Raw genomic sequence first — 19,362 nt, forward strand, 5'->3', positions numbered from 1 at the left:
GAGTGTTGTGCACAAACAGGACCTGTGATGATGTCAGAAGTGGGCGGGCTGGAGCATCACATGGCAGCTCAGAGCCCTCCCTCTTCTTGACATTATCACAGGTCCTTCAGGCTCTCCACTAGAATCTGCAGCTTCCTCCTCATAACCTGTGCTGTGGAGAGGCAACAAGAGGGAGGGCTCTGTGTGCAGTCATGGGAAGATTTTACCTCACCACAGTGGCTGGCTGGCTGCCACAATTAAGAGGTTAGTCTTTACAATACACAATAAAGCACTCTGCCACTCCTGTGGTGAACTATAACTCCCAGCATGTCATAGGATCTGCAGGACATGCTGGGAGTTATAGTTCTCCCATGGGATTTTAAAGCAGCACTCCAGTGTTATTTTGCAGTGCTGGAGTGGTGCTTTCAATATAAGCCCTGTGCCCCCATTCTTATACTCACCCTCCAGCATCTTCATATAGTACTTCACAGACACCACACTGGTCCCGCAGCTTCCAACATAATAACATACTATTATATGTAATAACACCACATATAATAGTATGTTATTTATGTTATTAAATATTTTACCACATTTTTTTGCTTCAAATATTTTTTTTCCCTATTTTCCAAACCTGGGTGCGCCTTATAGTCCGGTGCGTCCTATAGTCCGAAAAATACTGTAATTGTCAGCTTTTGAATGCCCCTTAAAGTATCACCATATCTTTAACTCCTCACTGCTGAAATCAGTTTTCACCTTCATGACTAAGCCCAATTTTTCAAATGTGACGAATCAGTTTATATGATAATAATTTTGGAATGTTTCCTTTGATTCTTGGGATTTTTTTCATGACATTTTGTACTTCATAATAGTGGTAAATTTAGGTCAAATTGGATTTGCATTTATTTATGAAAATATCAGAAATTTGGCTAAAATTTTGAAAAATTAGTAATTTTCAAACTTTGAATTTTTCCGCCTTTATAACTTATAGTCATGCCACAGAAAATAGTTAATAAATAACATTTCCCTTATCTTAACTTTAAGTTAGCATAGTTTTTCAAATGTCAGTTTAACTTTTTAAAATGTCAGCAGAGTTAAAAGGTTAACAATAATTTTTCATTTTTCAAACAAATTGCCAAAATTGATTTGTTTATAGACCCATTCAGTTTGGAAGTGACTTTGAGGGGCCTATATCTCAGAAAACCCATAAAAGTGATACCATTTTAAAAACTCCACACCTCCTATTATTCAAAACCTCATTGAGGAAATTTGCAAACCCTTCAAATGCTTCACAAGAATTAATTGAAAGTGGAATGAAAAAAATAAAAATTACATTCTTTCAATTAAAATTTAGCTTTAGCCTTAAATGTTTTCTTTTCACGAGCTGTAATAAGAGGAAATGCACCCAAAAATTTGTTATGGAATTTCTACAGAACGCAGCAATACCCCATATTTGATCGTAATTAGTGATGAGCGCATATACTCGTTACTCGAGATTTATCGAGCATGATCGGGGGTCCTCCGAGTATTTTTTAGTGCTCGGAGTTTTAGTTATTAGCGCCGCAGCTGAATGATTTACATCTGTTAGCCAGCATAAGTACATGTGGGGGTTTCACTTTTTGTATTGAAGGACAGAAAAAAATCAACTTTTTGATGATATTCTAATTTTGTGAGAAGCACTTGTAGTTAGTTGGTGCCTCAGGCACAGCCACAGGTCTGGCAGAACTGAAGAAGACTCCCAAAAGTGAACCCACTTTGGAAACTCTATTCCTCAAGAAATTCTTATAGGAATGTAAAGAGCAGTTTTACCCTTCAGGTGTTTCACTGATTTCTGGCTTGTGAAAAAAAAATGAAAAATCATAGTTTTACAATAAAAAGTAGATTTTACTAAAAATGTTTTGTTTTACCATAACAAAAAAGTACTCCCTAGAATTATTACCCTATTTCTCCCAAGCACAGAAATACCCTATATAAGGTCATACACCACTGTATGGGTGGGCACATAAAAAGGCTCAGAAGAAAGGAGAACCATTTGGCATTTGGGGCGCAGATTTTCCTGGAGTAGTTTGTGGGCATGATTTGGAGAGCCCTCAAGGTGCCCAAATGAGAGAAATAAGGAGAAGAGAAAAATACGAGAAAAATAAGAGAAATTCCCAAAAAGTGATTACATTGTGCGAATTATCCTCATGGAATTGTCAGGTGTACTGACTATTTTCAGCTCACTGGCGTTTTTCAGAAATTAGTGCACAGTGGATACTGCTGAGTGAAAATTGCAAATATGCCATTCTAGTGCCCAATACATCAATACATAATGCCCGGCTTGTAATTCCGGAAACATTTGCCACATAGATTATTAAATGGGCTGTAGTGGATTTAACACGTGATACCAGTCTCAATATTAGATCAGTGGGTGCTTTGGCAGCAGCCAGATCTAACCCATGTATGGGCAAAACGCTGCACCAAGCTTTCCTTAGCAGCCGTGAAGATGAGTACTTCATTATATTCCCTTCAAGGGCAGGTAAAGCCTGTGGTGATCAACCTATACATCCCTTCATTCTGACCATTGCCATGATCACCGTTCCTAAAGTGCTGACATATCTGTTGTGATATGACACTTTGATATTCCTTCCCTTGCTTGGTACCCACCTGGCTTCGTTAGTCCAGGGGTGTAGCTATTTGAACTTCCTGGATTTTCAGTCTGGTGCCTGGCATCGTTGTAATCAGATCCTTCTGTTTGCTCCTATCTGCTGGTCCTGGTTCTATGCAAAATTAAGCTAAGTCTTGCTTTCTTGTTTTTGGTTATTTTCTGTGCTCTTATTTTTGTCCAGCTTGTACTAAATGTGATTCCTTATATTGCTGGAAGCTCTAGGGTGCGGATATTCTTCCCCCGTGCCGTTAGACGGTTCGGGGGTTCTTGAATATTCCGCGTGGAGTTTTTGTGAGGGTTTTCGCTGACCATATAAGTCATCTTCCTATATTCTGCTATTAGTTAGCGGGCCTCTCTTTGCTAAAACCTAGTTCATTTCTTGCGTTTGTCTTTTCTTCTTACCTCACCGTTATTATTTGTTGGGGGCTTGTATCCAACTTTTTGGGGTATTTCCTCTGGAGGCAAGAAAGGTCTTTCTTTTCCCTGCTAGGGTTAGTTAGTTCTCCGGCTGGCGCGAGACGTCTAGAATCAACGTAGGTACGTTCCCCGGCTGCTGTTATTTGTGTGCTAGGTTCAGGTATATGGTCAGCCCAGTTACCACTGCCCTATGAGCTGGGTTTTATGTTTGCAGACTTCGCTGTTGTCTCTGAGACCCCCTGCCATTGGGGTCATAACAGTATGCCAGGCCATAAATGAATATTTAATGCATTGCAGAAGTGGGATTATAAGAAAGGAAATTCTGAGTTTTTTTTGTTTTTGTTTTTTTCCTTCTTTCCTCCCCTTTATCTCAGAGTGGCTGGAGCCTTGTTGCAGACATGAATGTCCAGACCTTGATTACTAGTGTGGATCAGCTTGCTGCTCGTGTGCAGAGTATTCAAGATTTTGTTACTAGCAGTCCAATGTCAGAACCTAAAATACCTATTCCGGAATTGTTCTCTGGAGACTAGTGTTGAGCGATACCGTCCGATACTTGAAAGTATCGGTATCGGAAAGTATCGGCCGATACCGGCAAAGTATCGGATCCAATCCGATACCGATACCCGATACCAATACAAGTCAATGGGACTCAAGTATCGGACGGTATTCCTGATGGTTCCCAGGGTCTGAAGGAGAGGAAACTCTCCTTCAGGCCCTGGGAACCATATTAATGTGTAAAAGAAAGAATTAAAATAAAAAATATTGCTATACTCACCTCTCCGAGGGAACCGGCAGCGTTGTTTGCTTAAAATTCGCGCTTTTCTTTCCTTACATGAAGTCCCGGCTTTGTGATTGGTTGCGTCGCAGTCACATGGGCGACGCAACCAATCACAGCAAGCCGTGACGTAATTTCAGGTCCTTAAGGATTTTAAAATTACGTCCCGGCTTTGTGATTGGTTGCGTCGCAGTCACATGGGCGACGCAACCAATCACAAGCCGTGACGTCACGGGAGGCTGGACACGCGCGCATTTTAAAATGCGCGCTTGTCCAGCCTCCCGTGACGTCCCGGCTTGTGATTGGTTGCGTCGCGGTCAACCAATCACAAGCCGGGAGGCTGGACAAGCGCGCATTTTAAAATGCGCGCGTGTCCAGCCTCCCGGCTTGTGATTGGTTGACCGCGACGCAACCAATCACAAGCCGGGACGTCACGGGAGGCTGGACAAGCGCGCATTTTAAAATGCGCGCGTGTCCAGCCTCCCGGCTTGTGATTGGTTGACCGCGACGCAACCAATCACAAGCCGGGACGTCACGGGAGGCTGGACAAGCGCGCATTTTAAAATGCGCGCGTGTCCAGCCTCCCGTGACGTCACGGCTTGTGATTGGTTGCGTCGCCCATGTGACTGCGACGCAACCAATCACAAAGCCGGGACGTAATTTTAAAATCCTTAAGGGCCTGAAATTACGTCACGGCTTGCTGTGATTGGTTGCGTCGCCCATGTGACTGCGACGCAACCAATCACAAAGCCGGGACGTAATTTTAAAATCCTTAAGGACCTGAAATTACGTCACGGCTTGCTGTGATTGGTTGCGTCGCCCATGTGACTGCGACGCAACCAATCACAAGCCGGGACTTCACGTAAAGGAAAGAAAAGCGCGAATTTTAAACAAAGAACGCTGCCGCTTCCCTCGGTAAGGTGCAGGCTGCGTCGGAGAGGTGAGTATAGCAATATTTTTTATTTTATTTCTCTCTTTTACACATTTTTACATTAATGTTGTTTCGATACCGATACCCGATACCACAAAAGTATCGGATCTCGGTATCGGAATTCCGATACCCGCAAGTATCGGCCGATACCCGATACTTGCGGTATCGGAATGCTCAACACTACTGGAGACCGATTTAAATTTAGAAATTTCAGGAATAATTGTAAATTGTTTCTATCTCTGAGACCTCGTTCGTCTGGAGACTCAGCTCAGCAAGTAAAAATTGTTATCTCTTTCTTACGGGGCGACCCTCAGGATTGGGCCTTCTCGTTGGCGTCAGGCGATCCGGCTTTGGCAGATGTTGATGCGTTTTTTCTGGCGCTTGGGTTGCTATACGAGGAGCCCAATCTTGAAATTCAGGCAGAAAAAGCTTTGCTTGCTATCTCTCAGGGCCAGGATGAAGCTGAAGTTTATTGCCAAAAATTTCGGAAATGGTCCGTGCTTACTCAGTGGAATGAGTGTGCTCTGGCCGCAAATTTCAGAAATGGCCTTTCTGAAGCCATTAAGAATGTGATGGTGGGTTTCTCCGTTCCTACAAGTCTGAATGACTCCATGGCGTTGGCTATTCAAATTGACCGGCGTTTACGGGAGCGCAAAGTCGCTAATTCCCTGGTGGTGTTGTCTGAACAGACACCTGAGTTATTGCAATGTGATAGAGTTCAGACTAGAATTGAACGGAAAAATCATAGACGTCAGAATGGGTTGTGTTTCTACTGTGGTGATTCTACACATGTTATATCAGCATGCTCTAAACGCTTAACAAAGGTGGTTAGTCCGGTCGCCATTGGTAATTTGCAACCTAAATTTATTTTGTCTGTGACTTTAATTTGTTCATTGTCTTCCTATCCTGTTATGGCGTTTGTGGATTCAGGTGCTGCCCTGAGTCTTATGGATCTGTCGTTTGCCAAGCGCTGCGGTTTTGTTCTGGAGCCTTTGGTTAATCCTATTCCTCTAAGAGGTATTGATGCTACGCCATTGGCGGAAAATAAGCCGCAGTTTTGGACACAGGTGACCATGTGCATGTCTCCTGAACATCGAGAGGTGATTCGTTTTCTTGTTTTGCATAAAATGCATGATTTGGTCGTTTTGGGTCTGCCATGGTTACAAACTCACAATCCAGTTTTGGATTGGAAGGCTATGTCTGTGTCAAGTTGGGGCTGTCAGGGAATTCATTGCGATTCCCCGCCGGTGTCTATTGCTTCCTCTACTCCTTCGGATGTTCCTGAGTATTTGTCTGATTATCAGGATGTATTCAGCGAGTCCAGGTCCAGTGCTCTTCCTCCTCATAGGGACTGTGACTGCGCTATAGATTTGATTCCCGGTAGTAAGTTTCCTAAGGGAAGATTATTTAATCTGTCTGTACCTGAGCATACCGCAATGCGTTCGTATATTAAGGAGTCTCTGGAGAAGGGACATATTCATCCATCCTCTTCCCCTCTTGGTGCGGGATTTTTCTTTGTAGCCAAGAAGGACGGATCTTTGAGGCCTTGTATAGACTATCGACTTCTGAATAAAATCACTGTTAAATTTCAGTATACTTTGCCTTTGTTGTCAGACTTGTTTGCCCGGATTAAGGGTGCCAAGTGGTTCACCAAGATAGACCTTCGTGGTGCGTACAACCTTGTGCGCATTAAGCAGGGAGATGAATGGAAAACTGCATTTAATACGCCCGAAGGTCATTTTGAGTACTTGGTGATGCCTTTTGGGCTCTCTAATGCTCCTTCAGTGTTCCAGTCCTTTATGCATGACATCTTCCGGAAGTATCTGGATAAATTTATGATTGTTTATCTGGATGATATTCTGGTTTTTTCTGATGATTGGGACTCCCATGTAAGGCAGGTCAGGATGGTGTTTCAGGTTTTGCGTGAGAATGCTTTGTTTATTAAGGGCTCAAAGTGTCTCTTTGGTGTGCAGAAGGTTCCCTTTTTGGGTTTTATCTTCTCCCCTTCTGCTGTGGAGATGGACCCAGTCAAGGTCCGAGCTATTCATGATTGGACTCAGCCCACGTCGGTTAAGAGTCTTCAGAAGTTCTTGGGTTTTGCTAACTTCTACCGTCGTTTTATCGCTAATTTTTCTAGCGTTGTTAAACCTTTGACGGATATGACCAAGAAAGGTTCTGATGTTGCTAACTGGGCTCCTGCAGCCGTGGAGGCTTTTCAGGAGCTGAAGCGCCGGTTTACTTCGGCGCCTGTTTTGTGTCAGCCTGATGTCTTGCTTCCCTTTCAGGTTGAAGTAGATGCTTCTGAGATCGGTGCAGGGGCCGTTTTGTCGCAGAGAAGCCCTGGTTGCTCAGTAATGAGACCATGTGCTTTTTTTTCTAGGAAATTTTCGCCTGCTGAGCAGAATTATGATGTTGGCAATCGGGAGTTGTTGGCCATGAAGTGGGCATTTGAGGAGTGGCGTCATTGGCTCGAGGGTGCTAAGCATCGTGTGGTGGTTTTGACTGATCACAAAAATCTGATGTATCTCGAGTCTGCTAAATGCCTGAATCCTAGACAGGCCCGTTGGTCATTATTTATCTCCCGTTTTGACTTCGTGGTCTCGTACCTGCCTGGTTCAAAGAATGTTAAGGCTGATGCTCTTTCTAGGAGCTTTGTGCCTGACTCTCCTGGAGCCTCAGAGCCAGTTGGTATTCTTAAAGAGGGAGTAATCTTGTCGGCCATTTCTCCGGATTTGCGACGTGTGTTGCAGAGATTTCAGGCTGTTAGACCTGACTCTTGTCCACCTGACAGACTGTTTGTTCCTGATAAATGGACCAGTAGAGTCATTTCCGAGGTTCACTCCTCGGTGTTGTCAGGGCAGCCGGGTATTTTTGGCACCAGAGATTTGGTGGCTAGGTCCTTTTGGTGGCCTTCCTTGTCACGGGATGTGCGGTCATTTGTGCAGTCCTGTGGGACTTGTGCTCGGGCTAAGCCTTGCTGTTCTCGTGCCAGCGGGTTGCTTTTGCCCTTGCCTGTCCCGAAGAGGCCTTGGACACACATTTCCATGGATTTCATTTCGGATCTTCCAGTGTCTCGGGGCATGTCTGTCATCTGGGTGGTATGTGATCGCTTTTCCAAGATGGTCCATTTGGTGCCCTTGCCTAAGCTGCCTTCCTCTTCTGATCTGGTTCCGTTATTCTTTCAGAATGTGGTTCGTTTGCATGGCATTCCTGAGAATATCGTGTCTGACAGAGGATCCCAGTTTGTTTCCAGGTTCTGGCGATCCTTTTGTGCTAGGATGGGCATTGATTTGTCGTTTTCGTCTGCCTTTCATCCTCAGACTAATGGCCAAACTGAGCGAACTAATCAGACTCTAGAGGCTTATTTGAGATGTTTTGTTTCTGCAGATCAGGATGATTGGGTGACCTTCTTGCCGTTGGCTGAGTTTGCCCTTAATAATCGGGCTAGTTCCGCCACCTTGGTTTCGCCATTTTTTTGCAACTCTGGTTTCCATCCTCGTTTTTCCTCGGGACATGTGGAGCCGTCTGACTGTCCTGGGGTGGATTCTGTGGTGGATAGGTTGCAGCGGATTTGGGATCATGTGGTGGACAACTTGAAGTTGTCACAGGAGAAGGCTCAGCGTTTTGCCAACCGCCGCCGCGGTGTGGGTTCCCGACTTCGCGTTGGGGATTTGGTGTGGCTGTCTTCTCGCTTTGTTCCTATGAAGGTCTCCTCTCCTAAATTTAAGCCTCGCTTCATCGGTCCTTATAAGATTTTGGAAATTCTTAATCCAGTGTCCTTTTGCTTGGAACTTCCTGTGTCGTTTGCCATTCACAACGTGTTCCATAGGTCCTTGTTGCGGCGGTACGTTGTGCCTGTGGTTCCTTCTGTTGAGCCTCCTGCTCCTGTGTTGGTTGGGGGCGAGTTGGAGTATGTGGTGGAAAAGATCTTGGATTCTCGTCTCTCCAGGCGGAGGCTTCAGTATCTGGTCAAGTGGAAGGGCTATGGTCAGGAGGATAATTCCTGGGTGGTCGCCTCTGATGTGCATGCGGCCGATTTGGTTCGTGCCTTTCACGCTGCTCATCCTGATCACCCTGGTGGTCCTGGTGAGGGTTCGGTGACCCCTCCTTAAGGGGGGGTACTGTTGTGATATGACACTTTGATATTCCTTCCCTTGCTTGGTACCCACCTGGCTTCGTTAGTCCAGGGGTGCAGCTATTTGAACTTCCTGGATTTTCAGTCTGGTGCCTGGCATCGTTGTAATCAGATCCTTCTGTTTGCTCCTATCTGCTGGTCCTGGTTCTATGCAAAATTAAGCTAAGTCTTGCTTTCTTGTTTTTGGTTATTTTCTGTGCTCTTATTTTTGTCCAGCTTGTACTAAATGTGATTCCTTATATTGCTGGAAGCTCTAGGGTGCGGATATTCTTCCCCCGTGCCGTTAGACGGTTCGGGGGTTCTTGAATATTCCGCGTGGAGTTTTTGTGAGAGTTTTTGCTGACCATATAAGTCATCTCCCTATATTCTGCTATTAGTTAGTGGGCCTCTCTTTGCTAAAACCTAGTTCATTTCTTGCGTTTGTCTTTTCTTCTTACCTCACCGTTATTATTTGTTGGGGGCTTGTATCCAACTTTTTGGGGTATTTCCTCTGGAGGCAAGAAAGGTCTTTCTTTTCCCTGCTAGGGTTAGTTAGTTCTCCGGCTGGCGCGAGACGTCTAGAATCAATGTAGGTACGTTCCCCGGCTGCTGTTATTTGTGTGCTAGGTTCAGGTATATGGTCAGCCCAGTTACCACTGCCCTATGAGCTGGGTTTTATGTTTGCAGACTTCGCTGTTGTCTCTGAGACCCCCTGCCATTGGGGTCATAACACATATCCTCCAAAAAAGTCATGAATCCTTAACTCCTGGAAAATTTCTATTTTTCCATTCACAGATGATATATCTGGGTAACGGCTTGTTTTTTTTGCAGGATAAGTAAATAAAGGTGCCATTTGGAGGTACTTTTTTATTTGCTTTTCATTCCAATGTTTGGGAGACAGAATGTTCAAATAAACCCCATTTCAAGAATTAGCTTTAATTTAGTATAATAAAGGGGTAATATGTTTTTTATGTAAGTGCAGCGCCCCAGGGATCTGGTCGTTGCAGTAATGTTGCTCTGCCACTAAGGGGAGTGATGTTACGTCTGATTGCACAAAAGGAGTTCACCTGACCAGGTATCACAGTCACACACTACATTTCACACTTCAGCCACCAGGGGGAGCAAAGGGTTCTATGTATTAGGCTTCTCCTCACAATCTGGTAAAACTGGGGGTTGGATAGGAAGTTAGACAGAAGCTGACTGGGTTCGATCCAGGCAACATCCTGTGGCAGAGGGTGTTGCGGGAGAAGATTCAGGGGGGTCTCTGTCAGGGGTGGCACCCTGGCAGTGACCTAACGAACAGGACAGATCGTTACGGAGCCACGCCTGCACTCGAATGCGGCGGCATCTTAAGAAAGGACAAGAAGCGAGATATATTGTGGAGAAGTGAGAAACGAGATTGCAGCAAAAAGGAGATAAAGCCAGTAGGAGTCGTGCCCCGAGATCGGCAACATCCTACTGAGGCGCGTAGCCGGTGGCCGGAACGCTGAGGAAGTATTGAGCTCCAAGCAATACTTCAAACAGCGGCAGTTGATTATAGGTTGGCTGTCTCACCTAAAACACCGAAGCAGACATAGGGGGCAATTGTGGGAGAGGGGCGATGCTAGGGTCCCGGAAGAACTCCGTCATACGGGTGCGTCCTAGCCATATCATCTGGGGACGGAGAAGAACATCAGAACAGATACGAGTTGTGAGAAAGAACATCAGAAACAGACACAACAGTTGTGAGGACTATCCCGTGGTGCTCAGCAGGGAGGTACTACAACACACAGGCGCTAGAAGGTAGGCACTGATTTCCACCTGTAAAGGGAACTCTGGATGTGCCTTCGGACCGGCCGGTCTCAGCCAGCCCTGTTAGCAGTACTCTGAATTGCGGATCTCGAAGCCTTCAGTAAAGAGGTAAAGAGACTGCAACCCTGTGTCCTTGTTATTCATCGCGCCTCGCACCACACACCATCACCTTTCATTGGACGCCCCTTAGCAGGGTCACGGACCGGGTCTAGCCACCGTGACAACCCCAGGACCGAGACTGAGAGGCCCGGTCCCGAGTACCCAGCGGCCCTGCGTCTGGGGGCGCTCCATAATTTGCACACTAAAACACTTTTTACATTTTACAGAAAAAGTATTTGTTTCTGCTGAAAGAGCTGTGCGGGGTCTTATTTTTTGTGGAATTAGCTGAAGTTATCATTGGTACGATTTATAACCTTCCTTTGATCACTTTTTCTGTTTTTGGAATGACAGAATGAACAGAAACCAGGAGTTCACAAATTTTTTTAACATTTCTTTTTTTATGTCATTCCCCATGTGGCAAAATTCATGAGACACTTTACTTCTTTGGGACAGTGCGATTATTGTGATACCTCATTTGTTTTGGCATCCCCATACTCTGATTGCTATAACTTTTTTATAACCTGCATGAGGGCTTGTTTTTTGCATGACAAGATGACGTTTCTAGTCACTTTTTATATATTACTTCTTAATCACTTTTTATACCAATTTTTGTTACAGCATGATGAAAAAATATATATTTTTGCATGTTGTTTAACCCCTTCATGACCTTGGGATTTTCCATTTTTCTGTTAGTTTTTCACTCCCCTCCTTCCCAGAGCCATAACTTTTTTATTTTTCTGTTAATACGGCTATGTGAGGGCTTATTTTTTGTGGGATGAGTTGTACTTTGAAAGACATCATTGCTTTTACCATGACGTGTACTAGAAAATGGGAAAAAAATTCCAAGTGCGGTGAAATTGCAAAAAAAGTGCAATCCCATGGGGGTTTTTTGTTTGGCTTTTTTGTTAGGTTCACTAAATGCTAAAACTGACCTGCCATCATGATTTTTCAGGTCACTATGAGTTCATAGACACCAAACATGTCTAGGTTATTTTTTATCTAAGCGGTGAAAAAAATTCCAAACTTTGCTAAAAAAAAATTGCGCCATTTTCCGATACCCGTAGCGTCTCCATTTTTCGTGATCTGGGGTCTGGTGGGGGGCTTATTTTTTGTGTGCCGAGCTGACATTTTTAGTGCAGATACGATCTTTTGATAGCCTGTTATTGCATTTTAATGCAATGAAATGAAGAAAAAAGAAGAAACAACGGCACTGAGTAGCGTGCTTTACTCACTGGTGTGGTGAAGTGGTCTCTGAATCACAGGCCTCAATGCAGGAACGTAGGTCACGGTTTTGAAGGTGCATGACATGAAGTGCACATAAGGAAGTCCATTAGAAGAAAGAAAAAATGCAGCAACACTTCAAAATCCAGTGACGAAAAAACCTTAGTCATTTATTTCAAGCGAATTGCATGGACAAGGTAATGCAAGCAGGTACAGGGCAGATGGTACAGGCAGAGTACCTGTACCATCTGCCCTGTACCTGCTTGGATTTTGAAGTGTTGCTGCATTTTTTCTTTCTTCTAATGGCATTTAAATGCAATGTTGCAGCAACCAAAAAAACGTAATTTTGGCGTTTCAAATTTTTTTCTCACTACGCCATTTAGCGATCAGGTTAATCCTTTTCTTTATTGATAAATCGGGCGATTCTAAACGCGGCGATACCAAATATGTGTATATTTGACTTTATTTTTATTGTTTTATTTTGAATGGGGCGAAAAGGGGGTGATTTAAACTTTTAGATTTTTTTTTTATTTCATATTTTTTTAAACATTTTTTTTTACTTTTGCCATGCTTCAATAGCCTCCATGGGAGGCTAGAACCTGGCATAGCCTGAACGGCTCTGCTACATAGCAGCGATCATTAGATCGCTCCTATGTAGCTTAATTTCAGGCTTGCTGTGAGCGCCGACCACAGGCTGGCGCTCACAGCAAACTGGCATCAGTAACCATAGAGGTCTCAAGAACCTCCATGGTTACTATCCTGATGCATCACTGACTCCCAATCATGTGACAGGGTCGGCGATGCGCGCATTTCTGGCCGCGAGGTCGGAAGCGGTAGTTAAATGCTGCTGTCAGAGTTTGACAGCGGCATTTAACTAGTTAATAGCGGCGGGTGGATCGCGATTCCACTCGCCGCTATTGCGTGCACATGTCAGCTGTTCAAAACAGCTGACATGTCGCGGCTTTGATGTGAGCTCACCGCCGGAGCCCACATCAAAGCAGGGGATCTGACCTCGAACATACTATCCTGTCTGAGGTCAGAAAGGGGTTATTTTAATGAGACAGCTTTATGGATCAGGTGAATCCAGACGTGGCAATATTGCACAATTACAGTTGTGCTCAAAAGTTTGCATACCTCAGCAGAATTTTTCCTTTCTCGGCCTTTTTACAGAAAATATGAATGATAACACCAAAACTTTTTCTCCACTCATGGTTAGTGGTTGTGTGAAGTCATTTATTGTCAAGCTACTGTGTTTTCTCTTTTTAAATCATATTGACAACCCAAAACATCCAAATGACCCTGATCCAAAATTCACATACTCTGGTGATTTTGGCCTGATAACTAGCACAGAAGTTGAAAACATGTTACTAAAAATCACAAGGCGCTAAGTACATATGCCCAGAACAGCGGCAGGCAAACCAGTCAATGGGGTGTGTGTGACTGACAAAAAACCAATGTATAATATAAAAGGTTGCCGCGCTGAACGGCACTTACAACATGAAGTAACGTCCTGTGTGAACAAATGGCCACTTAACTGGCGATGTCCTCCTTCCCGGTCAAAAGAAATCTTTAGCAATGGGAGCGTCCTCCCTGAAGGTACAGTCCCCCGGAGCAAGAGCTCGCCGCCGTGTGTCAGCGTTGGCCACGGCCGATGGCGCCGCCAACAGCGTAGCGAGGTGAGCGGGGGGCGTGGTAGAATGGTGACGTCACCTGTCCGCAACTGACGGACGTGTGCAGGGGCCAATCCCGACGCGTTTCGAGGGCAACGTCCCTCTTTCTCAAGGTATGGCGCCTGCACTGCCGCTGTTCTTATATATCCTACCCACGCTCCTGTAACCTCACAATTTGACAGTAAATGACACATTTCGCCAGCTGCTACCTTCTTATCCTGGCCCATTTGTGAGTGATCAGATACTAGCACAGAAGTTGATTCAAATGGGTATGAATGGCTACTAAAGGTAACATTCTCACCTGTGACCTGTTTGTTTGTAATCAGTGTGTGTGCATAAAAGCTGAGTGAGTTTCTGGGATCCAGACAGACTCTTGCATCTTTCATCAAGCCACTGATGTTTCTGGACTGTGAGTCATGGGCAAGGCAAAAGAATTGTCAACGGATCTACGGGAAAAGGTAGTTGAACTGTAGAAAACAGGAACGGGATACAAAAAGATCCAAGCAATTGATAATGCCAGTCAGCAGCATTCAAACTGTGATTTACAAATGGAAAATCAGGGGCTCTGTCAAAACAAAACCACGGTGAGGTAGACCAACAAAAATGTCATCCACAACTGTTAGGAAAATTGTTCGGGATGAAAACTAGCGGTGTGGCTATTTCAAGACACACAATAGGGAAACATTTGAAGAAAAATGGGCTGCATGGTCGTGTCGCCAAAAGAAAGCCATTACTGCAGAAATGCCACAAAGTATCTTGCCTACAATATGCAAAACAGCACAGAGACAAGCCTCAAACCTTCTGGAACAAGGTAATTTGGAGTGATGAGACCAAAATTTAACTTTTTGGCCACAACCATAAACGTTACATTTGGAGAGAGGTCAACAAGGCCTATGATGAAAGGAACACCATTCCTACTGTAAAGCACGAAGGTGGATCGCTGATGTTTTGGGGATGTGTGAGATACAAAAGGCACAGAAAACTTGGTCAATGTTGAAGGAAAGATGAATGTAGTACGTTATCAGCAAATACTGAAGGCAAATTTGCACTCATCAGCCGGGAAGCTGGGCATGGGCCGTACTTGGATGTTCCAACATGACAAGGCCAAGTCGATGTGTCATTGGCTACAGCAAAACAAAGTGAAGGTTCTGGAGTGGCCATCTCAGTCTCCTGACCTCAATATCATTGAGCCCCTCTGGGGAGATCTCAAGCACGCAGTTTATGCTAGAAAGCCCCAGAATTTACAGGACCTGGAGGCATTTTTGCCAAGAAAAGTGGTCAGCTTTACCATCTGAGAAAATAAAGAACCTCATCCACAACTACCACAAAAGACTTCAAGCTGTCATTGATGTTAGAGGGGGCAATACCCGATATTAAGAAATGGGGTATGTAAACTTTTGACCGGGGTCATTTGGATGTTTTGGGTTGTCATTATGATTTAAAAAGAGAAAACACAGTAGTTTGACAATAAATGGCTTCACCCAACCACTAACCATGAGTGGAGAAAAAGTTTTGGTGTTATTTATATTCTCTGAAAAAAAGGCCAAGAAAGCAAAAATTCTGCAGTGATATGCAAACTTTTGAGCACAACTGTATATGTACTTTTTGTTACTTTTGTTTATATATAAAAGCAGCATTTATAGTTTTTGATATTTTTCATAATTTCATTTGAATTTTTTTATGGCTATGCACATTTTTTTTTACTTTTGTTTACTTTTTTCCACTCTATGGGACTAGTCTAATATACAGCAATACCTATGTAGCTCAGTATACTAGACCTGTCAGTTTTACACAGACAGGAGGCCTGTTAGACCATGCTTATGGCAAGGTCTAACAGGCCACCATAGCTGGCTGATCTTGAGGCCTTTATATGGCCTGGGCTTGCAATAGCAAGCATCAGCACCTGTCTTTTAATTAACCATCTAGAAGCATACATGTAGCAATGTGTAACATTGTAATATTGATATTAATTTTGTTATTATTGTTTTTAGTCCATAAAATTAAAAATAATTTATTAATAAATTGGTTGAAGTAACTCAGAATTGAAAGGAGGGTCCACAGAAGAGGCACAATGTGAAACTCCTTCGCACAAATGCAACATTTGCAAAGGGGCCAATAAAGTATATTATAGCATTTATAATTCTAGTATTTTCTTCTGTGGTGAAGGTGCCCCTCAGGCACCAAGGCTCATGCATAACTGCTACCTAGGTGCCTTTATTGCACCATTGTCACCAAAGCATGAAAAACTGGAAAAAAATAAGTAACCAGATATACAGCTCTGGCAAAAATTAAGAGACCACTGCAAAATGTTCAGTTTGTCTGATTTTTCTCTTTATAGGTATATTTTTGAGTAAAATGTAAATTGTTCTTTTATTCTCTAAACTTCTGACAACATGTCTCCAAATTTCCAAGCAATAATTTTAATATTTTTTTCTGACAAAGAAAAATGGTCAAAATAAAAAAAACAGTGCTTTTCAGACCCCAAATAATGCAAAGAAAACAAGTTCATAATCATTTAGAAACAACAATACTAAGGTTTTAACTCGGGAAGAGTTCAGAAATCAATACTTTGTGGAATAACCATGATTTTTAATCACAGCGTTCGCTTTTCACGCTACTTCTGGCACAAAAATTTAAGCAGTTCTGACTAAGTGTGACTATCCATTATCCTCCTGATTACATTCCAGAGGTTTTCAACTGGGTTCAGGTCTGGAGATTGGGCTGCCCATGACAGGGTTTTTATGTGGTGGTCTCTTTTTTTTTGCCAGAGCTGTATAAGCTGCTTTTTCATTGTGCTTTCTTGTACACAGGACAATTCCTTATTGTTTGAGAGTATTGACTAAGGCATAAAAGTCTTTTATCTTTTTTTTTTCAGCCAAGACTATTTGTCAGCTACATAGGCGATTTGAATGACTCATGCAAAGCTACAACGAACAAATGCAATCAGATAAAACTACAGGTGATTTATGCAATCATGAGGTTTCAAAGTTACTGTTGATTACAATGACTGGAAGTGAAGAACGTGTCAGCTAACATTAATCTTTACCTCTATGAAATGGCAGATAAATTGTGCTATATGCAGTGATAAGATTTCTACTTTTCTTATTTTGTACAACCTGGAAAGCCTCATTGTTTGTGCAGCGGCTCATTCTTTCTTATTCATTTAAAGAAAAAGATTCGCACAAAAGGCTTCAACCCAAATGTGATCATAAGGGATTTAAAAAATGACAACATGATTTATAGGCTTTTCCAGAGCAACTGTTGCCATTTTTTTCCTTGTATAGTATAATATGTATAGTATGTTGTATACAAGTGGTGCAATATTTTGAGAAAGATAAACTATAATTTATATCTAGTTAAGTTCATGCAAGATGAAAAGAGAAACAATGTTAAAGCCGGACAAGATTTTTCCCAAGTTAGAAAAATCTTGTCATCTGAAGTTATGACATTGGCATCTCAAAAGGGAAAAACATTGGACAGGAAAACCAAACCTTGGTATAGCCACTACTTTTCTTACATAGTTAAATAGGTTGAAAAAAAGACTCCGTTCCATGAAGTTCAACCTTTCACAACCAGTTAGACATTCTTTATCACTAAATTATCTCTATCCCAGAGTGCCATTTCTGCTGAGGAAAGCATCCAGACCTTTATTAAAAGCTGTTATGGTGTCTGCCATTACGACCTCTTGTGGTCGGCATTCCACAGTCTGACTGCTCGAACTGTAAAGAACGCTTTAATATTTTTCTGCCGCAATCGCCTTCCTTCCACCCGTACTGAGTGCCCCCTTGTCCTTTGTAAGGTGTTTTGAAGGAATAAGTCATGTGCCAGTACTTTGAATTGATCACGCATATATTCATATATATAAATGAGATCCCTTCTATGGTGTCTTTTTTCTAAGCTAAAGAAGCCTAACTTTTCCAACCTCTCATCATATGGGAGGCCTTCCATCCCTTGTAATAATCTAGTTGTTGCCTTTGAACTGATTCTAACTTCCGAATATCCTTTTTAAAATTTGGAGCCTAAAACTGGATCCCATATTCTAGATGTGGCCTGCAAGGTGGCAGCCGAGTCCTTGAGGGGAGATGTGTGTAATTGCGGCTGTTAGCTGCAGTTAAGGTGAGCTTGGAAGCATTCTCCAGCACATAGTGCTGAGAGAGTTATTTGGCCGTTCCAGGGCCGGGTTTTGCGAGCAGTCATAAGTGATGGGTGGGAATGATTGCTCACATATCCCAACTCCAGCGGCGTGGTTTGGCAGATAAAATGGAGACCAAGTATCTCATTCAGGGTCTGTGGCTAGAGGTGTGGAGACCTCCAGTGTGTGTTGCTAAAGACACTGACCTGAGTTGGTGGACCCGCAGTGCTATATGGACTATTTACTTGCCGTTTGTGTTCACCTTCAGTGTGTGTTGCTAAAGGCACTAACCTGAGCGGACGGACCCGAAATACCACATGGACTATTTGTTTATTCAGTTTATTTTCACTTTGTGCCAGAGAAGGCTCTGTTTTGTTTTGCCACCAGGAGCGGTTTATGAAGTTAAATAAACTTGCCTGGACTATTGCATGGAAACTACCTTCAGTGAGTATAAACCTCCACAAGACTTACAAGTGCTTTATAAAGAGATAACAATACATTGGGATCACAGGATTTTATTTATCTTTTTATACACTCTAAAATCTTGTTTGCTTTTGCGGCTGCTGCTTGATATTGAGTACTGCTGCTCAGCTTCCTTGTTCCCAGAATACTCAGGTCCTTCTCGTGTTATGTAGTATCAAGTTTACTCCCATTAAGGCTATGTGCACACGTTCAGGATTTTTCGGGTTTTTTCAAGCGTTTTCCTCCAAAAAAATGCTGAAAAAAAACCTCTTACATTAAGCATCCCATCATTTCAATGCATTCCGCAATTTTTGTGCACATGCTGCGTTTTTTTCCATGAAAAAAGCGCATCGTAGTAAAACACGCAGCATGTTCATTAATTTTGCAGACTTTTCACGTTTTTGCCGCTATATTAATGCATTGGGAAGCTCCGGAAAAAAACACAAAAAATCCGTGAAAAAAACGCATCGCGGTAAAACACGCAGCATGTTCATTAATTTTGCAGATTTTTCGCGTTTTTGCCGCTATATTATTGCATTGGGAAGCTCCGGAAAAAAACACGAAAAATCTGCCAAAAAAAACGCGAAACCGTGAGCGGATTTCCTGCAGAAAAAGTCCGGTTTTGTTCAGGAAAATTCTGCTGACATTCCTGAACGTGTGCACATAGCCTTAATGTATATGCAGCAATACGATTGCTCCATCGTAGGTGCATTACTTTACATTTATCTACGTTAAACCTCATTTGTCAAGTGTTTGCCCATTCAGACATCTAATCCAGAACATTTGTAATATTGTACTGTCAAGGTCAGTTTTTAATATTATACATAGTTTGATATCGCCAGCAAGACACTTTACTCTCAACCCCATCCACTTGGTCATTAATAAAGAGATTAAAAAGAATCAGTCCTAGCACAAATCCTTGCAGTACCCCACTGCAGACTGTCCTATTTAGAGAATGTTTCCTGTCTTTTCTATATATATAATTATCTAAAGTCCACTTCCGTCTGTTTGTCTGTAACGGAAATCCCGCTTCGCTGATTGGTCGCGCCCAGCCGGCCGCAACCAATCAGCGATATTGGGGCGGGATTTAAACACCGCTTCACTTTTACTATTGATGCTGCCTA

General features: G+C 43.0%; 1 protein-coding gene and 1 long non-coding RNA gene across 2 annotated transcripts in view; one reads left to right on the top strand and one right to left on the bottom strand.

Moving 5' to 3' along the window:
- Window positions 1-19,362, bottom strand: part of PHEX (phosphate regulating endopeptidase X-linked) — a 353,675-nt gene that overhangs the window by 197,059 nt on the left and 137,254 nt on the right. The window lies entirely within an intron of this gene.
- Window positions 16,518-19,362, top strand: part of LOC143815436 (uncharacterized) — a 43,452-nt gene continuing 40,607 nt past the window's right edge. The window contains exon 1 of the long non-coding RNA XR_013223750.1: window positions 16,518-16,603. This is a non-coding gene — a long non-coding RNA (uncharacterized LOC143815436). The remainder of the gene's footprint in view (window positions 16,604-19,362) is intronic.

The sequence above is a fragment of the Ranitomeya variabilis genome, chromosome 3, assembly GCF_051348905.1.
Source record: "Ranitomeya variabilis isolate aRanVar5 chromosome 3, aRanVar5.hap1, whole genome shotgun sequence".
NCBI classification, from domain to species: domain Eukaryota; kingdom Metazoa; phylum Chordata; class Amphibia; order Anura; family Dendrobatidae; genus Ranitomeya; species Ranitomeya variabilis.